The sequence below is a fragment of the Lissotriton helveticus genome, chromosome 10 (genome assembly GCF_964261635.1).
Source record: "Lissotriton helveticus chromosome 10, aLisHel1.1, whole genome shotgun sequence".
Classification (NCBI taxonomy): Eukaryota; Metazoa; Chordata; class Amphibia; order Caudata; family Salamandridae; genus Lissotriton; species Lissotriton helveticus.
Window position 1 is genome coordinate 819,462,799 of NC_136071.1, and position 21,725 is coordinate 819,484,523.

The following is a 21,725-nucleotide window of genomic DNA, read 5'->3' on the forward strand; positions in this document are numbered from 1 at the left end:
GACAGTTTTTTCGAAAGCCTAAATGATATGATGTTCTCACCCGAACAGAAATAGAAACTTTTGAGCAAGCTCGCACACGGCGTTCCCTGAATTCGGCCTTCAACTTTAAAAATAAAGTCACATGAACATTTTTCGCTCCAGTTCACGGACAGCAGTTTTTTCAGCAGCCCCAAATATTTTTGCATATTTTTCGGGACACTATCTTCTGCTTAAAGTAAGAACTATTCTTAGAGAACTAAGGTTTCTAAATTTTAGATAACTTATAGACATTAGCTGCCCGCTGGCATGTTCATAAAGATATTTTATTCTGTGATGAATGGTCTCGAAACTTTTTTCTGTCAGAAACCATTTCATGTGTAATTCTCATATACCAAATAAGCAATAATGTATACAAATGCAATTACTTTGGCATTTTTCTACAGCTTGAGTGCATACTATATATATGTCTGCAAAATTTTTTTTTCAGTATATTTGAAAATTTCAAAATGCATTTATGTATTTTGGGGTGGTAAGGTATACACACTACTCTATAGTATGTTGTACTATGTTATACTATGCCTAGATTAGTAAATATGTCCATAGTTAGCGTGGAGTGGGTGTCATGTATTCCTATAGGTCCTGAATCGATCCCCCTATTCCTGACCCTATTCTAGTTAAACAAACCAACAAGTTAACTAGCAGTCAGCCCATGAGGCAGAAATTCCCCATGATGCAGATACCGTTATCTGACGCAGTCACACTACGGCACAGGAACGTGTTATCTGATTAGGTCATAACGCTTGCGATCTAATTAGACAAGCGATATTCCTCCAGCCCCTGATAAGGCATACGGAGTTCTCATAACAAATCAAACCTATGACAACCTGGGCAAAACCCTGCGGCCATTGTTTTGATTTCACCGAGAACTTTAGTAAAAGAATGTGCTAACGAGCAAATCGTATGACATCTTTATTGACGTATCTATGTCCATCCTTACGTCAATCTCGGCACCTTAAAGGTATAAATATTACCGATCTTGCCATATGCAAACACACGCGTGGTGACGAGACGGAGCAGCCATACTTGCCGAAGCCGAGAGCAGAGCAGACCCCGCTGGCAGCAGCCCCGCCTTCCTGACGCGCTGAGAGAAGCTGCTTTCTCCTGCCGAGAATCCAGCACCGGCGTTTCCGGGTAGCCCTCGCAGGCAGCCTGGAATATCGAGACCAGAGAGAGAGATACCATTCCTCATTCATCCTAACTTCCAGGTACAGAACTGAATAACCCCTCACAGAGAATTCTTTAGTTATTCACTTGGCAAAAACAAACTTAACTTAAACTGTAACTTTCTATTCCCGCCCACGTATTAGGCTTAGGTCAGGTACACGGGGTAGGCGTATTTAGAAACACCAGTTGAGTACGTTTAGTCAAATGTATATGTGTATGTAAATATATTTTATTCATTTTAAACATCATATGGCTTAGAAACCATATCAATGTTTTTACAGTATTACTTTATACTATTGCTTTTAATGTATGCACTTTACTTAACTATAAGTATTGCAATAATATCGATCCATTTCTCTTGTATGAGAAAAGAGACTGATCAATAAATAACACCTTTTTATTGAACACGCCCGTCTCTTCCTTTTCTCTACATTCTGATGAGACTAAGAATGCACGTACTGACTGAGTAAAATAATTTGCCTTTTGTTCACACGACTCTCGAGATTGACTCTTGATTAGGGGAGAGCAAAGTTGTCATGTTCTATGGTTGTCAGAAACTAAATCCCTTCTTGTCTAATCAGGGAAGTTAATTCCTCCTTGAACATTCGAGAAAGTTTCTAACGAACTCTGAGCTACGCTGGCAAACCCAAAACTTAAGTCTAGTATCGACAGTAGTAGACCTAGTTAACGTCTGGCCTAGGCCTTTACTGCTGTAGGTATTATTCCAATGCGCAGAGCCTATTGGGAAGATAGGAACTACACTACAAAACAATGAAGTGGCAGTAGAGAACGACAAGAAGTTATTAAACAGGAAATAGATAGACACTAAAATGCAACAAAACAGCAGCTGACCCTAAAGGGTATAGGACCATATATATGAATAAAATTACAGAAATATCGAAAATAGATACCAAAACTGAGTAAGCTAAGCAAGAGCAAACCCCAAATGCAGCAGGGATAATAAAACAAAAGTGAATAGGAAGAAACAAAGTATCGAAGAAGATTATAAAATACAATATAAATACATTAAATTACAATGAATCAGCCCTAGTAGAGGAAGATATTAAATAGTTGTGAAGCAGAACAAGCAAAGAAACAGCAATGTAGATATGTATTAAAACTAATTACACAGTAAATATTCAAAGGCACATGTAAGCAATTAACTACTATGCATAATATATATAAACTTTGTTCTATGTAGCTAATGTAAACAGGAAGAAACATCGAAAAGATATTAATTGCATATATGATACCTAGACAAGGTAGAAATAAAGCGTAAAATAAAGAGAATAACTGAGACCTAGTACTGGGACAGGAACAGGCTAATTTGCATATAGCCAAGTTCTGAGCTGGGATGGTGCAGTGAGCTAAAAAACGGTGATGGATCAAGCCCTGATCTTTGGACTGGGTAAGAGTGGTCTGCTTAATTCAGGCACTCTGTTCATCACCACCCCCCTTTTCTGAATCATTTTGTCCACCATAAGCGTGGAAGGGTATACTCAGATGTGAGTCCCTTGCTCATTGCACCATCAGGATTCAAGCAAGCCGGGCCGACGACGCCTGAAATGGCAGAAACCGGTCCCCGGAAGCTTGTTTCCTTCCCAGTACAAGAATTGGCTTGGTAGTTTGGTTTGCCCTGTTCCCATCATGCACTGGGACAGGAACAGACTAATTTGCAAATAGCCAAGTTCTGAGCTGGGATGGTGCAGTGAGCTAATAAACGGTGATGGATCAAGCCCTGATCTTTGGACTGGGTAAGAGTGGTCTGCTTAATTCAGGCACTCTGTTCATCACCACCCCCTTTTCTGAATCATTTTGTCCACCATAAGCGTGGAAGGGTATACTCAGATGTGAGTCCCTTGCTCATTGCACCATCAGGATTCAAGCAAGCCGGGCCGACGACGCCTGAAATGGCAGAAACCGGTCCCCGGAAGCTTGTTTCCTTCCCAGTACAAGAATTGGCTTGGTAGTTTGGTTTGCCCTGTTCCCATCATGCACTGGGACAGGAACAGACTAATTTGCATATAGCCAAGTTCTGAGCTGGGATGGTGCAGTGAGCTAAAAAACGGTGATGGATCAAGCCCTGATCTTTGGACTGGGTAAGAGTGGTCTGCTTAATTCAGGCACTCTGTTCATCACCACCCCCTTTTCTGAATCATTTTGTCCACCATAAGCGTGGAAGGGTATACTCAGATGTGAGTCCCTTGCTCATTGCACCATCAGGATTCAAGCAAGCCGGGCCGACGACGCCTGATATGGCAGAAACCGGTCCTCGGAAGCTTGTTTCCTTCCCAGTACAAGAATTGGCTTGGTAGTTTGGTTTGCCCTGTTCCCATCATGCACTGGGACAGGAACAGACTAATTTGCATATAGCCAAGTTCTGAGCTGGGATGGTGCAGTGAGCTAAAAAACGGTGATGGATCAAGCCCTGATCTTTGGACTGGGTAAGAGTGGTCTGCTTAATTCAGGCACTCTGTTCATCACCACCCCCTTTTCTGAATCTAGTAGAGGAAAGCATCTAATAATGGTAAAACACACTAAGTAGTGAAGCATCAATGAAGTAAGTCTATAAATAAATAGAAGAGACAATAACTGTAACATGGTGAGAACAGCTTAACGCGAACTATAGAGAATAGATAACAAAAATCTGCGACCAAATCTTGTACCCAAACAAGAAACAGTACAAGAAATATTCAAGCAAATAATCAAGAAAGACATACAAGCACAACGAAAACACCAAACGGAAGAGCCAAGTAAAAAACAAGTGACAAACTTGACAACGCAGAAAACGATACGAAGCCTAAGGACGGGGATAGAAAAAAGACCAAATATGGATATAGACTGTACAAAAAAGACCAAAAAATAGAGGGACGCAAAAAAAACTAGCCGGAATAAGGCCGTGCGGAGAACAGAACACTACTACAAAATTGAAAAAGGGAACATAAATGAGATATGTCCAATATAACAATCAGGGACATCATAAAGAAGAAAAGGAGAACAAACCATGGGGAAGAAGAAAAAACACTACCAAAGCGAAAAGACCATAGGAATAAGGACAACCGACAAGAAAAGAAAAGGCACTACCACAATAATGAGAAAGAGACAACAATTAGAAAGACCTAAAGTGTCAAACAACGGCATCATAGAGATGGAAAGGAGACCACACCAAGGAAAGGGAAAAAAAACACTACCAAAAACTTAACTGACATCACCAATCACAAGAAAAACATAGACGCACCAGCAACAATGGAGCACGCAGGTCTAAAAAAGGCAAGCTCAATAGACCTGGAATAGAGAGAAAAAACATTAAAGACATAAGAATCACATCAAGTGCCAGACGCATCAGGAACAAGCGACGCCTCCATTTGAAGATCCATCTTTAGCTCCATCTGATTGTCTAAAAAAGAGGCCAAATCAGCAGGTTCATCGAAGAGTCTGGAGCGACCTTTGAAGGTAATGCGAAATTTGGAAGGGCCAGAGAAGGAAAAGGGAATATTCATCTCTCATAGACGCTTCCGGAGATTAAGAAAGCCTTTCCTTCTAATCACGTGTCTCTGGCAAAGTCTTGAGAAATTGAGATACGGTGGCCTTCCCAGGAGACAGCTTTAACCTTCCGTATATGAGCCAAAATTTGTTCCGTGTGCTGATGACGCAGCGGTTTGAAAATGATGGCCCTTGGTTGCGTAGCAGATTTAGAATGAAAGGTGGAGACACGATGTGCCCGTTCCAGCTCAAAGTCTCTTTGAAAAAAAATTTGTAGGGTAGAAGGCAACCATTGGTAAAGGAAGTCAATCATACACGGTGCACCTTTCTCGGCTTCTTCAGGAAGGCCAAAAATGCGCAGGTTGGATCTGCGGTTACGGTCCTCCTGCTCAGTGAGATCCCTCCGCAATGCCGCCATTGAGCGCTCTAACTGCAAAAGCGATTGAGATTGCTTTTGCATATTATCCTCTGCGCCACTGGATACGTGTCTCCGTGGCAGAGACACGAATGGAGAGAGCCTTAAAATCATTCCTAATGGCTGATACCTCCACTTGTAGTAAATCTGTATTAGTTTTGGTAGACTGCGCAATATCATGTTCATCATTGAGACGCGCCAGAATAGTCTCCAGAGTGGAAGTAGTATCTTTTTGAGAGGATTCAGGTGTAGGAGAAACTTGTTTGAGCCTCTTAAGAGAGGCTTTGGACTCTTTTGCGTCTTTAGCAGCTGGTGACAAGCCCATATTTGCCGCCATAGAGCCCCCAAAACAAAGTTAGAAAAAGCAACCACTGCAGCGAGATGAGGAAAAGCAAAAGGCCAGAGGATATGAGTGTACTCAGGAGGCAAAAAATAAATGAGCACAAATATGAGAGCACACGTCCAGCAGGTACAGCAGAGTAATAAATAGCGGCGGACTCACATGCACAAAAATTGGAATCTCAGCACATTAATATCAGGACCCTGCCGGTATCAAGCAGACGCCTTCAGGGACTAAGAAAGCAAAAAGCAGGGTACCAAAGAGCAAGTAAGAACCAATGAAAGGCAGTGGAAGCGCTTTGAAGAAAGGAAAAGGAAAATGAAATGCAAAAAAAATCTCATTGTAAATAGGCCCACAGCATGAAGAATAAAAGATAGCTGTTATAAGCTTGTAAAGGCTAACAACAGCCACCAGCACCTGTTTGCCCGCATTTCTGACAAGTTCGTATCAAGGGTACCTCCGTGTTGTGAGGAGAATCGGAGCTTCGTGAAGAAAAAACAAAATGGCGGCCGCCCGTAGAAACACCGAGCGCCACCTCAAAACGGCAAAAAATCAGGCACCAGCAGCTCCAGGTCGCAGGAAGATCTCCCAAACAGCACTCGGCAACTTCAGAGACATGAGGCTCCCTTTGGGCGACTGTGGGGTCACTGGAAGCGGATATAAACCGACGACGGCCCTCGCTCGTCTCGGAGCTCAAGCGCAATCCGCCATCCCGTAGCGGCGCGCAAGCCACGCCCCCCGTTCAACATGTACTTTTAATTTTACATGTCCTGGGAGTGAAAAATTCTCAAATTCGTTTTTCACTACTGCAAGTCCTATCTCTCCCATAGGATTTTTTTTCTTTTTAGGTAAACCAATTGTATCCAATTTTATTTAGTGAACAATAGAAAGCAGGACACACAATGGGTAGTGCTCTTGTATTTACAGGTGAACCTATGACACAGGTTGATGACACAGAACCTGATGAGGCACCACAGCTACAGGAACAGGCAGGTGGAGAGGAGACAGAGCATACAACATAGCCAACACCTGCTCAAAAACTACGCTGTTACACTGTGCCTCCAGTACAGGAGTACGAGGGAGAACTGGAAAGCATACAGGATGAGCCACATACAGAGCACGAAGAGCAAGCAGGGCAGGAACATGAGCAGCCGCCAATGCACCGTAGGAACAGCAGTCGCATGAGACGCAGGCCAAGGGCACAAAACAATTCCGGCCTAGGAGATGATGCTTCGGTATTTTCTGGCCTGGAGGGCACAATGGTCAAGGTTCAGCATCTTGCTCTCCTTGTCTTATTTCCTAAAAGCCTGTGCACGACGAGCTACTGGTGTCCGGACCTGAAAAGTCATAAGGTAGCTGTAACGAGTACATGGAAATGAAAGCAGATCCTCAGCAGCTCTAAAGTAGCCGTCCTCACATGGGCAGGATGTGGCTCCGGTGGCAGAGGGCAGGATGTGCAGTGGGCACTTCAGGCAGGCATTGTCAGACGCATCAGCCATGAAGTGACTGAGAGGACAGGCAACTCGTGAACCGGACACAGAATTTTCCTCAATCTGCTGACACTTTCACTTGCGGGTCGTGGGGTCATTAATTCTTGCTGGGAGCCATATCCCGCAGGAACTGATTATACTCCATTTTTGAGGAGCACAATTATCAAAATCAAGACAACCTTCACCATGGTTCCTTATTGCCATTGCGGCTAGGCTGGTTGTGGAATTTGTCATCTAACAAGTGTGCTGCGGTTCCAAAGGTACGGGAAACACTTTCAGGGCCAGCAGCTGTTGCGTGTCAGTGTGAAAGGACTGCAAGTTATCTACTTTGCCTGAGTCTCTCATGATTCGTTCACAATCATATGGTCCTTATGTGTGGGCAGTGGGTAGTCTCCCGTGGGTTGTGCAAGCCCCCTCCCCGAATCCGTATCCCTCCCATAGGATAACATTGGGTTACCGTATTACATTCAATACGTGATAGTCTTTGATTGGGAGTAGGTAGGAATGTAGAGTTTGGTCTTTAAAGAATTGTAAATTGCAATCTAAAACTCTCTTTAATGGTAAACTCGGATTTTAAGTCAAAATTCTAAAAATGCCACTTTTAGTTGCCATTTTCTTCTCCTAACCATTTGGTACCTGTAGCCTGTTTCCTAGGTCACATGACTGAGTGTAGTTGGCTGTTGGCCTTTGTGTATTCCTCCCAGGCAGTATCGCAAAGGAGGGCCTGGATGTTTGCAGGATGATCTATCTCAGACTTGACAGTGATCACATACCCCACTTGCGCTTCAAAGGCACTGCCTCAACTCACACACAAAGGACTTCACACTAGCCTGTTGTGTCCCCCAGACAGACTGGTACCATGGTATGGAGGCAGGGAATTCTAGCACCTTTGTAGGGGGAAACTTCAGAAGCTTCTCCCAGTTCAGAGTGAGCACCGAGTATAAAAAGGGGACCATCAGGCCCACTCTTCAGTACACTCCTGGAACTGTGGTTCCTACAGGAGAACTGCAGCTTGAGCCCTCCCCTTCTTGCTGAGAAGGAAGACTGGACCTGCAACCTTCATCCCAGGCTAGAGTGGCTCCAAGGGTCAGCTGATTGACCCTCTGTTCTGAGCTATGGGGATACAACAAGCTCCAGAGGAATCCCTGCAACTGCCTAGCTGTCCTGCTGAACAGGACCTGTCGGAGCTCTGTTGGCATCTACTGGAGTGTGTTACTGATCTCCAGGAGGTGCCTCGCAGATCTTGGACCCTTGGTGTGGCATCAGTTGAACTCCTCCTGGAAGCAAAGTGGAAATCCTGAAGTTTTGGGCTCCTTGCAACAGCAAACGGGATTGTAAACGTAAAGATCTAGCCACTCCTGCCAACCACCAATGCAATGCTCCAGTGAACCAGATTCCTCACGCTACATTGACCACCAGCAACACAAGATCTGCACTTTGCGCTACAGCACAGACAACTCATGGTGACTGCCAATGTGAACCCCCAGCGACTATCATCCACAACGCTCTCCCTCCTCCTTGCACCCTCCTGCACAGCAAACGGAAGTCTTCAAGCTGGACATTTGAGGTATCCTTTTCAGCTGGGCTAACCTGTTCCATGTACCTGGCCCACACACTATCACGGTGGGCCTAAACTTGTGACTTTCAACCAGTCTCACACGACCAGATAACGACGAGAGGAGCTTTGTGCTTTTGAGCACTATACTTACCTGAAATTTGTGAAATTGCATATCTTCCATTCCATTAATTGGATTTTTTTTGTTTTGGTGTAAAATAAAGAATTTAACTTTACTCTATTTTTCTAAATTGGTGTGGGATTTTCCTTGCGTTGTGTTTGTACTTTATTACTGTCTGTGTGCTGGGTAAATACTTTAAACAGTGCCTCCAAGTTAAGTCTGACTGCTTTTGTGCATAACTTCCAGAGGGTTAAGATAAGCACATGTTAATTTAGTCACTTAGGTGGTTCACAATGACAAAGATTGTGGTTGTTGCTTGATAATGGCTCACATCTCCTTCAACCCAATTTCCAACAGCCTCCAAGAGCTTCAAGGCAGGTAACTTTCCCTAAACATTTATTAAACTTCACCAATGAATTGGACTTTTAATAAATATGAAAAATAGCCTTCAAATGACATTTGTATCTGTTTCATTTCAAACGTCACAGATTAAATTTTTATTATCTGTACTCAGCTATAACCCAGCCAATTAACATAGCTTTAGGGGCCTAGTCACTAGAGGAACATACCTATTTAAATTCTGCACATTTCACTTTAAAATATCAGGCACCCTACCATGAGGGCGAGAAGGTGTACTTAGAGGTGGGCATATTAATATTGCTAGGTAGCGTTACCACCTGTCAAAAGGGTTATTTAGACAGGTCAGTGTGGCAGGATTTAGAATGCTGCAGTCTGACTACACAGGGTAGCCTGAAGCCATGTTTTCTTTGTCACGGAAAAGTTACATTTCCGTGCCTTGAGAATTCGTCACATAGCCTAGATACTTTAGGCACCTTTGCCAGGCCCGGCCCCAGCCAAGATTTCTTCTTTGGGACTTAGTCTCCTTTGTGGCACTCGTTTCTTGAGACCAGAGACATTGCACCATCACCAGACTTACTATAGAGGTTGGTCCATGTCCTACAGGGGTCTGGAAATCAAAAACATTATTAAGTTCCAATTTTGCAGATGTCAGTCACTTATTTCCTCAGCTTTTCAACTATGGCTCCCTGATTTCAGGGCAAGCTCTTAGGCATTTTGGGCTTGATCCCATAACCCTGTGCAGCGTCCAAGGCAGGTCCATTTGGAAGTGGGCAAAAACTGTTTTTTCAAATGGTTGTGTCCCAGTAACCACACAGGAGTCAGCCCACTGACCGTTGGAACCTACTTCTTTGTCCTCGGTAGAGAGGGAGCCGGTCCAGTCCTCCAGGGCTCCTTTGAGGTCACAGCAAGCGGTGCCCAGTTCTTCAGCAACTGTTCTGAGGAGCAAGCCTTGGGGTGCCAAATTTAAGCTTGGCATCAGTTAGTGGGTGGGGATGACTCCGGGCCTCTCCCTAACAAATTCCATAGGGCAAACCTACCCACATTTGCAGCAGTTCTCCTATTCGTTACTGCAAACAATCACACAGTCCCTCTTACTCCTAAAATTAAAGGAAAACTTTTCGTACAACAGTAGTAAATGTTACTGGATTAATGAGTTTATCACTTGCAACAGTGTGGGAGTTATCTATGCCATTATTTGTGATTGTGCTAAAGTGTATATAGGCAGCACAAGGCGATCCTTGAAAACAAGAATTCAGGAACATAGACGCGCTATGATCAATTGCGATACTAAGTCTCCATTATTTGTACATATGGAGAACCAGCATAGTACTCAAAAAGGTTTTAAATTTCATGGTGTACAGAAGGTGACCCAAAATGTAAGAGGAGGAGATTGGGATCTCAGAATCAGACAGACGGAGGCTAGGTGGATCTGTAAATGTAGATCGGTGACTCAGGGATTAAATACTGATTCAGAACTGCACTATTTTTTGGTATAATCCACTCTGGCAACAGCAGGTGATTTACTGTCTAACATGAGGGGTAGGGATATAATGATTGATGATCATGGTTTCGGTGGAGAGGAGTGGGCAGCCTGTGGATTGAGAGTCATATGATGGGTAACCGCAACCTAAACAGAAACAGCTCGGGCGATAGGCCAATGCTTGATTTCAGTTAAATTGACAAAGGAGTAATAGGAGTGCAATAATAGATGTTGATAGAGCCCTGAGCATTCGATATAAGTAATCATGAAAACGTTAACATCGGTTACGTAACGAGGCGCGAGGTGATGGTATAATAGGACAGTGGAGAGCAGATTGGACGCGTTCATAAATTGAAGAAGGCGTCATGTATATACGAGTTTCGGTATACTTGAGGTTGGAATTATAGGGAACCATTATTATAACTTGGGCTGAAGAAATGGTATCTGGGTGATACGACGGGTCGTGTGCTTGCTCGAAAAATCCAATAAGCTAAGTTCATCTGTTTTCAGCTCGAAACAGAGACCTAGACTAAATATTTGGCCGTTACACTTGAAGGTCCAATGAGCGACTTGATGCTTGAACGGACTCGAGAGGGAACTGTGTCATTTTTTCGTAAGCTCAGGGAGACACGGTCATTGGTCTAAACATGGACCATTAAGGTTACTTGCTTTCAGCCATAAGCCAATCATTGGCTCCATACATAGACAGATCGTAATACAAGTAAACAGAGAAGGACAGGAAGTGACTGCAGGTTTAACCGGATATATAACGAGTGGCGGACCAGGGAGAAATCACCCGGGCCGCACGCACATGGTGGTTATTTAAGGATAATTAAGATGAGAATTGGACTATGATGATTGAAGGATGCGGTATTTAAAAGGTTCGGGGAGACTGTGTAGACTCGCACTCTGGAATTATCGGACCGGGGATGCGGGTCCGAAGGCCGTTCATGACCGACACTTAAGGTGAGAAAGTGATTCCTACAGAGGGTTTATGGAGCTGAAGGCGTAGGGACTTTTGGAAAACTTTTGTAACAAATCTGACCGGTTTGTTAAAGAGAATACTTTTTCTGTTTTGATGCAGTATACGACGTAGAAGTAGAAGGCAGAATCCAACTTGGAAAGAATTGTTTGTAGCAAATAGAGATACGATGTGGCGAAGAGAATTCTGGAAGTGAAGGACAGGTAATTAACCTGAGCATAGACGTTGATGAGAACGGTGGATTCTATGGGCGGTGTAACTCAGGGGGCGAGGTCAGAATATTGTTCTTTCTGTCCACAGATTTTGAAAGAAAGGATTTGATTGACGGCTAGAGCTAACATAAGATGAAGTGACTGATCACGAAGGATTTTCTATTAATTATCTTTGTAAGTAAAGGGATCGTTCTTATCCGAATCAATGGGATTGGACCTCAAACAACCGGTGGGAGGTTTTAAGCTTTAACTACCACTGTTTGAAAAGTCTTTGGCGGTTGGGAACAGGTCGATTGAACACAAACCATTTATGAATAAGTGGCATCACTGTTAGAGTACGCAGTGGAATGGACTAATGGACATATATATTTGCATATAAAGTATGAGTCTTGGAAACATCATATATTGTTATTTTTTAGATTGAGCAGTAATATTTTGGGTCGCCTTCTGGATATGCGTGAATTGGATAACTCTCCAATCCAAAGTTAAACTACATTTTTTGAAGAAAGGTGAGCTAATGTATTATATGGAATTATTTCCATCTTCGTGTAAAAATCCCCCATGAACTAATATGAGAATGTCAATGGGAATTTCAATAATGGGATTTAGATTGTTCAATAGGCAGAGGGCAATCTGTTGTACAATGAAACATGTACCAAAATGATAGTGTTTTTTTTTGGATGTCAATATGGACAGTGGATATTGATGCTTTTGGTACAGTGGATAATAATGAAAAGTGTGTGAATTAAGAATCAAGACTGCTGAACCACTGTGTCTGGTTATTGAGTGTACAGTTGTGGTAACATATTAGTGATTGTTTATTTTTTCCTTATTTACAGCCCTGTTAACGTCCCAGAAAGGGACGAAACGCGTCGGCTGTTGATTGTAGATTGGTTTTTGATTCAAAACAGCAAAATAAAAAGAACATTCATCATACAAGATTCACCTGGAAGACTGTTATTAAGATTTTATGTTTAAATTCTGTTATTGTGCATTTGATTACGGATTGGTTTACTAGCACGCTCCTCCCATTTCTGATTTATGTTAACCGTATATCGAGGTAGGACGGTGCCTCTTAGGGTAGTTGAGCGTAATTTGGTAATTGCATTGAGGGTGACTAAGTATATAATTGCTCTTTTGTGCACCAGACAGATGACCCCACATCGTCCAAATTTGGAACAAAATAAATATGGATAAATATAGATAAAATAGCCCAAAAGTAATTATGGATAAATACAGACGGAAATGTTGAAAAAAACTAAAGACAATAAAACCGGGAGCCCTACTTACAACTGGTTCTGGCATGAACTTCCCTCCCACAGGATTTGAGACCAGAAGGGGGAATGTGGCTGCCTTCTCTAGGTCTCGCCTTACATTTACTTGTGAAAGGGCAGGCCCCTCTACACATTATTAATGCTCAAGGCCCACCCTACTGTTCTTCCTGCAAGGGGAAGTAAACATCCCCACACCCAATCCAGGCCATTGTTCCTGTCTTAATGCAGTGTAAAAACGATGTTAAGTCTAAGCATTGGCTGGGCAGCTGCTGGAAAGCGAATACAAATTAGCCTTTGTTAGACCTGACCTCTCTCCAGGATCACCCCCAACCATTTTACCTTTACACCTCCTGTTTTCTGAACCAATTTTTGTTGGCTTTTAGGACTTATGCGCACTTTACCACTGCTAGCAAGTGCTTGCGCTCTCTCCTTTAAACATGGTAAAACTGACTTCCACCCAGTTGGCACACATAATTTACTTGTACGCTCCTAGTACATTGGTCGTAAAGGTACCCAGGGCCTGTAAATTATATGCTATATGGGGCCCGCCACACTCCTTGTGCCACCCACTTACACGGTAACTGCAAACACAACAGTGATGGACAGAATGTGGATCAATGTCACACATTCACCCCAGTCCAAAGATCTGGGCCCAAATCCATCGTTTTTCCACTCCACACCACCCTGTGTTAGACAATGGCGATATGCAAATCAGCGCTGACCCTGTGCCCCATGGGAACAGTCCAGTCCGAACTACAAAAGCCATGTCTTTCCCAGAACGGAAACAAGCATCCGAGGACCGGCCCGGTTTCGAGGTAACACCTCTCATCAGCCCGGCTAGCTTGATTCCAGTGGTGTGGAGTGCCTGGGACTCACGTCTAAGCATCCCCAGTACACTTAGAGCGGTAACTGCAAACACAACAGTGATGGACAGAATGTGGATCAATGTCACACATTCACCCCAGTCCAAAGATCTGGGCCCAAATCCATTGTTTTTCCACTCCACACCACTCTGGGTTAGACAATGGCGATATGCAAATCAGCGCTGACCCTGTGCCCCATGGGAACAGTCCAGTCCGAACTACAAAAGCCATGTCTTTCCCAGAACGGAAACAAGCATCCGAGGACCGGCCCGGTTTCGAGGTAACACCTCTCATCAGCCCGGCTAGCTTGATTCCAGTGGTGTGGAGTGCCTGGGACTCACGTCTGAGCATCCCCAGTACACTTAGAGCGGTAACTGCAAACACAACAGTGATGGACAGAATGTGGATCAATGTCACACATTCACCCCAGTCCAAAGATCTGGGCCCAAATCCATCGTTTTTCCACTCCACACCACCCTGGGTTAGACAATGGCGATATGCAAATCAGCGCTGACCCTGTGCCCCATGGGAACAGTCCAGTCCGAACTACAAAAGCCATGTCTTTCCCAGAACGGAAACAAGCATCCGAGGACCGTCCCGGTTTCGAGGTAACACCTCTCATCAGCCCGGCTAGCTTGATTCCAGTGGTGTGGAGTGCCTGGGACTCACGTCTGAGCATCCCCAGTACACTTAGAGCGGTAACTGCAAACACAACAGTGATGGACAGAATGTGGATCAATGTCACACATTCACCCCAGTCCAAAGATCTGGGCCCAAATCCATCGTTTTTCCACTCCACACCACCCTGGGTTAGACAAGGGCGATATGCAAATCAGCGCTGACCCTGTGCCCCATGGGAACAGTCCAGTCCGAACTACAAAAGCCATGTCTTTCCCAGAACGGAAACAAGCATCCGAGGACCGGCCCGGTTTCGAGGTAACACCTCTCATCAGCCCGGCTAGCTTGATTCCAGTGGTGTGGAGTGCCTGGGACTCACGTCTGAGCATCCCCAGTACACTTAGAGCGGTAACTGCAAACACAACAGTGATGGACAGAATGTGGATCAATGTCACACATTCACCCCAGTCCAAAGATCTGTGACCAAATCCATCGTTTTTCCACTCCACACCACCCTGGGTTAGACAATGGCGATATGCAAATCAGCGCTGACCCTGTGCCCCATGGGAACAGTCCAGTCCGAACTACAAAAGCCATGTCTTTCCCAGAACGGAAACAAGCATCCAAGGACTGGCCCGGTTTCGAGGTAACACCTCTCATCAGCCCGGCTAGCTTGATTCCAGTGGTGTGGAGTGCCTGGGACTCACGTCTGAGCATCCCCAGTACACTTAGAGCGGTAACTGCAAACACAACAGTGATGGACAGAATGTGGATCAATGTCACACATTCACCCCAGTCCAAAGATCTGGGCCCAAATCCATCGTTTTTCCACTCCACACCACCCTGGGTTAGACAATGGCGATATGCAAATCAGCGCTGACCCTGTGCCCCATGGGAACAGTCCAGTCCGAACTACAAAAGCAATGTCTTTCCCAGAACGGAAACAAGCATCCGAGGACCGGCCCGGTTTCGAGGTAACACCTCTCATCAGCCCGGCTAGCTTGATTCCAGTGGTGTGGAGTGCCTGGGACTCACGTCTGAGCATCCCCAGTACACTTAGAGCGGTAACTGCAAACACAACAGTGATGGACAGAATGTGGATTAATGTCACACATTCACCCCAGTCCAAAGATCTGGGCCCAAATCCATCGTTTTTCCACTCCACACCACCCTGGGTTAGACAATGGCGATATGCAAATCAGCGCTGACCCTGTGCCCCATGGGAACAGTCCAGTCCGAACTACAAAAGCCATGTCTTTCCCAGAACGGAAACAAGCATCCGAGGACCAGCCCGGTTTCGAGGTAACACCTCTCATCAGCCCGGCTAGCTTGATTCCAGTGGTGTGGAGTGCCTGGGACTCACGTCTGAGCATCCCCAGTACACTTAGAGCGGTAACTGCAAACACAACAGTGATGGACAGAATGTGGATCAATGTCACACATTCACCCCAGTCCAAAGATCTGGGCCCAAATCCATTGTTTTTCCACTCCACACCACCCTGGGTTAGACAATGGCGATATGCAAATCAGCGCTGACCCTGTGCCCCATGGGAACAGTCCAGTCCGAACTACAAAAGCCCTTATAAACATGCCTCAGGTCTGCCATTGCACCCTGTATGATAACACTTTTAAAATGCCATTTCCACCTGGCAAAATAAACTTTTTGCTCGGTCTAAACCTTCCTTTTTAATACATAAAAGTCAACCATCTGGTAGAACCTAAACAACTCAAAGGGCAGGGTGCACTAAATTTTAAAAGTTCAACATGTACTTTTAATTTTACATGTCCTGGGAGTGAAAAATTCTCAAATTCGTTTTTCACTACTGCAAGTCCTATCTCTCCCATAGGATTTTCTTTCTTTTTAGGTACATCAACTGTATCCAATTTTAATTAGTGAACAATGGAAAGCAGGACACACAATGGGTAGTGCTCTTGTATTTACAGGTGAACCTACGACACAGGTTGATGACACAGAACCTGATGAGGTACCACAGCTACAGGAACAGGTAGGTGGAGAGGAGACAGAGCATACAACACAGCCAACACCTGCTCAAAAACTACGCTGTTACACTGTGCCTCCACTCCAGGAGTTGGAGGGAGAACTGGAAAGTATACAGGATGAGCCACATCCAGAGCAAGAAGAGCAAGCAGGGCAGAAACATGAGCAGCCACCAATGCACCGTAGGGACAGCAGTCGCATGAGACGCAGGCCAAGGCCACAAAACAATTCCGGCCTAGGAGATGATAGTTCGTTATTTTCTGGCCTGGAGGGCACAATGGTCAAGGTTCAGCATCTTGCTCCTTGTCTTATTTCCTAAAAGCCTGTGCACGACGAGCTACTGGAGTCCGGACCTGAAAAGTCATACGGTAGCTGTAACGAGTACATGGAAATGAAAGAGGATCCTCAGCAGCTCTAAAGTAGCCGTCCTCCCATGGGCAGGATGTGGCTCCGGTGGCAGAGGGCAGGATGTGCAGTGGGCACTTCAGGCAGGCACTGTCAGACGCATCGGCCATGAAGTGACTGGGAGGACAGGCAACTCGTGAATCGGACACAGAATTTTCCTCAATCTCCTGACACTTTCACTTGCGGGTCCTGGGGTCATTAATTCTTGCTGGGAGCCATATCCCGCAGGAAGTGATGATACTCCATTTTTGAGGAGCACAATTATCAAAATCAAGACAACCTTCACCATGGTTCCTTATTGCCATTGCGGCTAGGCTGGTTGTGGAATGTGTCATCTAACAAGTGTGCTGCGGTTCCAAAGGTTCGGGAAACACTTTCAGGGCCAGCAGCTGTTGCATGTCAGTGTGAAAGGACTGCAAGTTATCTACTTTGCCTGAGTCTCTCATGATTCGGTCACAATCATATGGTCCTGATGTGTGGGCAGTGGGTAGTCTCCTGTGGGCTGTGCAAGCCCCCTCCCCGAATCCGTATCCCTCCCATAGGATAACATTGGGTTACCGTATTACATTCAATACGTGATAGTGTTTGATTGGGAGTAGGTAGGAATGTAGAGTTTGGTCTTTAAAGAATTGTAAATTGCAATCTAAAACTCTCTTTAATGGTAAACTCGGATTTTAAGTCAAAATTTTGAAAATGCCACTTTTAGTTGCCATTTTCTTCTCCTAACCATTTGGTAACTGTAGCCTGTTTCCTAGGTCACATGACTGAGTGTAGTTGGCTGTTGGCCTTTGTGTATTCCTCCCAGACAGTATCGCAAAGGAGGGCCTGGATGTTTGCAGGATGATCCATCTCAGACTTGACAGTGATCACATACCCCACCTGCGCTTCAAAGGCACTGCCTCAACTCACACACAAAGGACTTCACACTAGCCTGTTGTGTCCCCAGACAGACTGGTACCATGGTATGGAGGCAGGGAATTCTAGCACCTTTGTAGGGGGATACTCCAGAAGCTTCTCCCACTTCAGAGTGAGCACCGAGTATAAAAAGGGGACCATCAGGCCCACTCTTCAGTACACTCCTGGAACTGTGGATCCTACAGGAGAACTGCAGCTTGAGCCCTCCCCTTCTTGCTGAGAAGGAAGACTGGACCTGCAACCTTCATCCCAGGCTAAAGTGGCTCCAAGGGTCAGCGGATTGACCCTCTGTTCTGAGCTATGGGGATACAACAAGCTCCAGAGGAATCCCTGCAACTGCCTAGCTGTCCTGCTGAACAGTACCTGTCGGAGCTCTGTTGGCATCTACTGGAGTGTGTTACTGATCTCCAGGAGGTGCCTCGCAGATCTTGGACCCTTGGTGTGGCATCAGTTGAACTCCTCCTGGAAGCAAAGTGGAAATCCTGAAGTTTTGGGCTCCTTGCAACAGCAAACGGGATTGTAAACGTAAAGATCTAGCCTCACCTGCCAACCACCAATGCAAAGCTCCAGTGAACCAGATTCCTCACGCTACATTGACCACCAGCAACACAAGATCTGCACTTTGAGCTACAGCACAGACAACTCATGGTGACTGCCAATGTGAACCCCCAGCGACTATCATCCACAACGCTCTCCCTCCTCCTCGCACCCTCCTGCACAGCAAACGGAAGTCTTCAAGCTGGACATTTGAAGGTATCCTTTTCAGCTGGGCTAACCTGTTCCATGTACCTGGCCCACACACTATCACGGTGGGCCTAAACTTGTGACTTTCAACCAGTCTCACACGACCATATAACCACGAGAGGAGCTTTGTGCTTTTGAGCACTATACTTACCTGAAATTTTTGAAATTGCATATCTTCCATTCCATTAATTGGATTTTTTTGTTTTGGTGTAAAATAAAGAATTCAACTTTACTCTATTTTTCTAAATTGGTGTGGGATTTTCCTTGCGTTGTGTTTGTACTTTATTACTGTCTGTGTGCTGGGTAAATACTTTAAACAGTGCCTCCAAGTTAAGTCTGAATGCTTTTGTGCATAACTTCCAGAGGGTTAAGATAAGCACATGTTAATTTAGTCACTTAGGTGGTTCACAATGACAAAGATTGTGGTTGTTGCTTGATAATGGCTCACATCTCCTTCAACCCAATTTCCAACAGGCTCCAAGAGCTTCAAGGCAGGTAACTTTCCCTAAACATTTATTAAACTTCACCAATGAATTGGACTTTTAATAAATATGAAAAATAGCCTTCAAATGACTTTTGTATCTGTTTCATTTCAAACGTCACAGATTAAATTTTTATTATCTGTACTCAGCTATAACCCAGCCATGTAAAATAGCTTTAGGGGCCAAGTCACTAGAGGAACATACCTATTTAAATTCTGCACATTTCACTTTAAAATATCAGGCACCCTACCATGAGGGCAAGAAGGTGTACTTAGGGGTGGCATATTAATATTGCTAGGTAGCGTTACCACCTGTCAAAAAGGGTTATTTAGACAGGTCAGTGTGGCAGGATTTAGAATGCTGCAGTCTGACTACACAGGGTAGCCTGAAGCCATGTTTTCTTTGTCACGGAAAAGTTACATTTCTGTGCCTTGAGAATTCGTCACATAGCCTAGATACTTTAGGCACCTTTGCCAGGCCCAGCCCAGATTTCTTCTTTGGGACTTAGTCTCCTTTGTGGCACTCGGGCTACTCCAGTGGGCAAGGTTGTATGCTGTACCTAAACGTGGCTCCATGAGGCCAGATACCTTCTTACCAATATCCAGCAAAAGCGGATTTGTTGCTCTGGAGAAGCTCCAAGCGGAAGAAAGCAGTTTCTTGAGGCCAGAGACATTGACCCGTCACCAGACTTACTATAGAGGTTGGTCCGTGTCCTACAGGGGTCTGGAAATCAAAAACATTGTTAAGTTCCAATTTTGCAGATGTCAGTCACTTATTTCCTCAGCTTTTCAACTATGGCTCCCAGATTTCCGGGCAAGCTCTTAGGAATTTTGGGCTTGATCCCATAGCCCTGTGCAGCGTCCAAGGCAGGTCCATTTGGAAGTGGTCAAAAACTGTTTTTTCAAATGGTTGTGTCCCAGTAACCACACAGGAGTCAGCCCACTGACCGTTGGAACCTACTTCTTTGTCCTCGGTAGAGAGGGAGCCGGTCCAGTCCTCCAGGGCTCCTTTGAGGTCACAGCAAGCGGGGCCCAGTTCTTCAGCAACTGTTCTGAGGAGCAAGCCTTGGGGTGCCAAATTTAAGCTTGGCATCAGTTAGTGGGAGGGTATGACTCCGGGCCTCTCCATAACAAATTCCATAGGGCAAACCTAGCCACATTTGCAGCAGTTCTCCTATTCGTTACTGCAAACAATCACACAGTCCCTCTTACTCCTAAAATTAAAGGAAAACTTTTCGTACAACAGTAGTAAATGTTACTGGATTAATGAGTTTATCAATTGCAACAGTGTGGGAGTTATCTATGCCATTATTTGTGATTATGCTAAAGTGTATATAGGCAGCACAAGGCAATCCTTGAAAACAAGAATTCAGGAACATGATCAATTGCGATACTAGGTCTCCATTATTTGTACATATGGAGAACCAGCATAGTACTCAAAAAGGTTTTAAATTTCATGGTGTACAGAAGGTGACCCAAAATGTAAGAGGAGATTGGGATCTCAGAATCAGACAGACGGAGGCTAGGTGGATCTGTAAATGTAGATCGGTGACTCAGGGATTAAATACTGATACAGAACTGCACTATTGTTTGGTATAATCCACTCCGGTAACAGCAGGTGATTTACTGTCTAACATGAGGGGTAGGAACATATTGATTGATGGTCATGGTTTCCGCTCACGGTGGAGAGGAGTGGGTCAGCCTGTGGATTGGGAGTCATATAATGGGTAACTGCAACCTAAACAGAAACAGCTAGGGAGATAGACCAATGCTTGATTTCAGTTAAATTGACAAAGGAGTAATAGGAGTGCAATAATATATGTTGATAGAGCCCCGAGCATTCGATATAAGTAATCATGAAAACGTAAACATCGGTTACGTAACGAGGCGCGAGGTGATGGTATAATAGGACAGTGGAGAGCAGATTGGACGCGTTCATAAATTGAAGAAGGCGTCATATATATACGAGTTTCGGTATACTTGAGGTTGGAATTATAGGGAACCATTATTATAACTTGGGCTGAAGAAATGGTATCTGGGTTATACGACGGGTCGTGTGCTTGCCCGAAAAATCCAATAAACTAAGCTCATCTGTTTTCAGCTCGAAACAGAGACCTAGACTAAATATTGGCCGTTACACTTGAAGGTCCAATGAGCGACTTGATGCTTGAACGGACTCGAGAGGGAACTGTGTCATTTTTTCGTAAGCTCAGGGAGACACGGTCATTGGTCTAAACATGGACCATTAAGGTTAGTTGCTTTCAGCCATAAGCCAATCAGCGGCTCCATACATAGACAGATCGTAATACAAGTAAACAGAGAAGGACAGGAAGTGACGGCAGGTTTAACCGGATATATAACGAGTGGCGGACCAGGCAGAAAGCACCCGGGTCGCACGCACATGGTGGTTAGTTAAGGATAATTAAGATGAGAATTGGACTATGATGATTGAAGGATGCAGTATTTAAAAGGTTCGGGGAGACTGTGTAGACTCGCACTCTGGAATTATCGGACCGGGGATGCGGGTCCGAAGGCCGTTCGTGACCAACACTTAAGGTGAGAAAGTGATTCCTACAGAGGGTTTATAGAGCTGAAGGAGTAGGGACTTTTGGAAAACTTTTGTAACAAATCTGACCGGTTTGTTAAAGAGAATACTTTTTCTGTTTTGGTGCAATATACGACGTAGAAATAGAAGGCAGAATCCAACTTGGAAAGAATCGTTTGTAGCAACTAGAGATACGATGTGGCGAAGAGAATTTTGGAAGTGAAGGACAGGTAATTAACC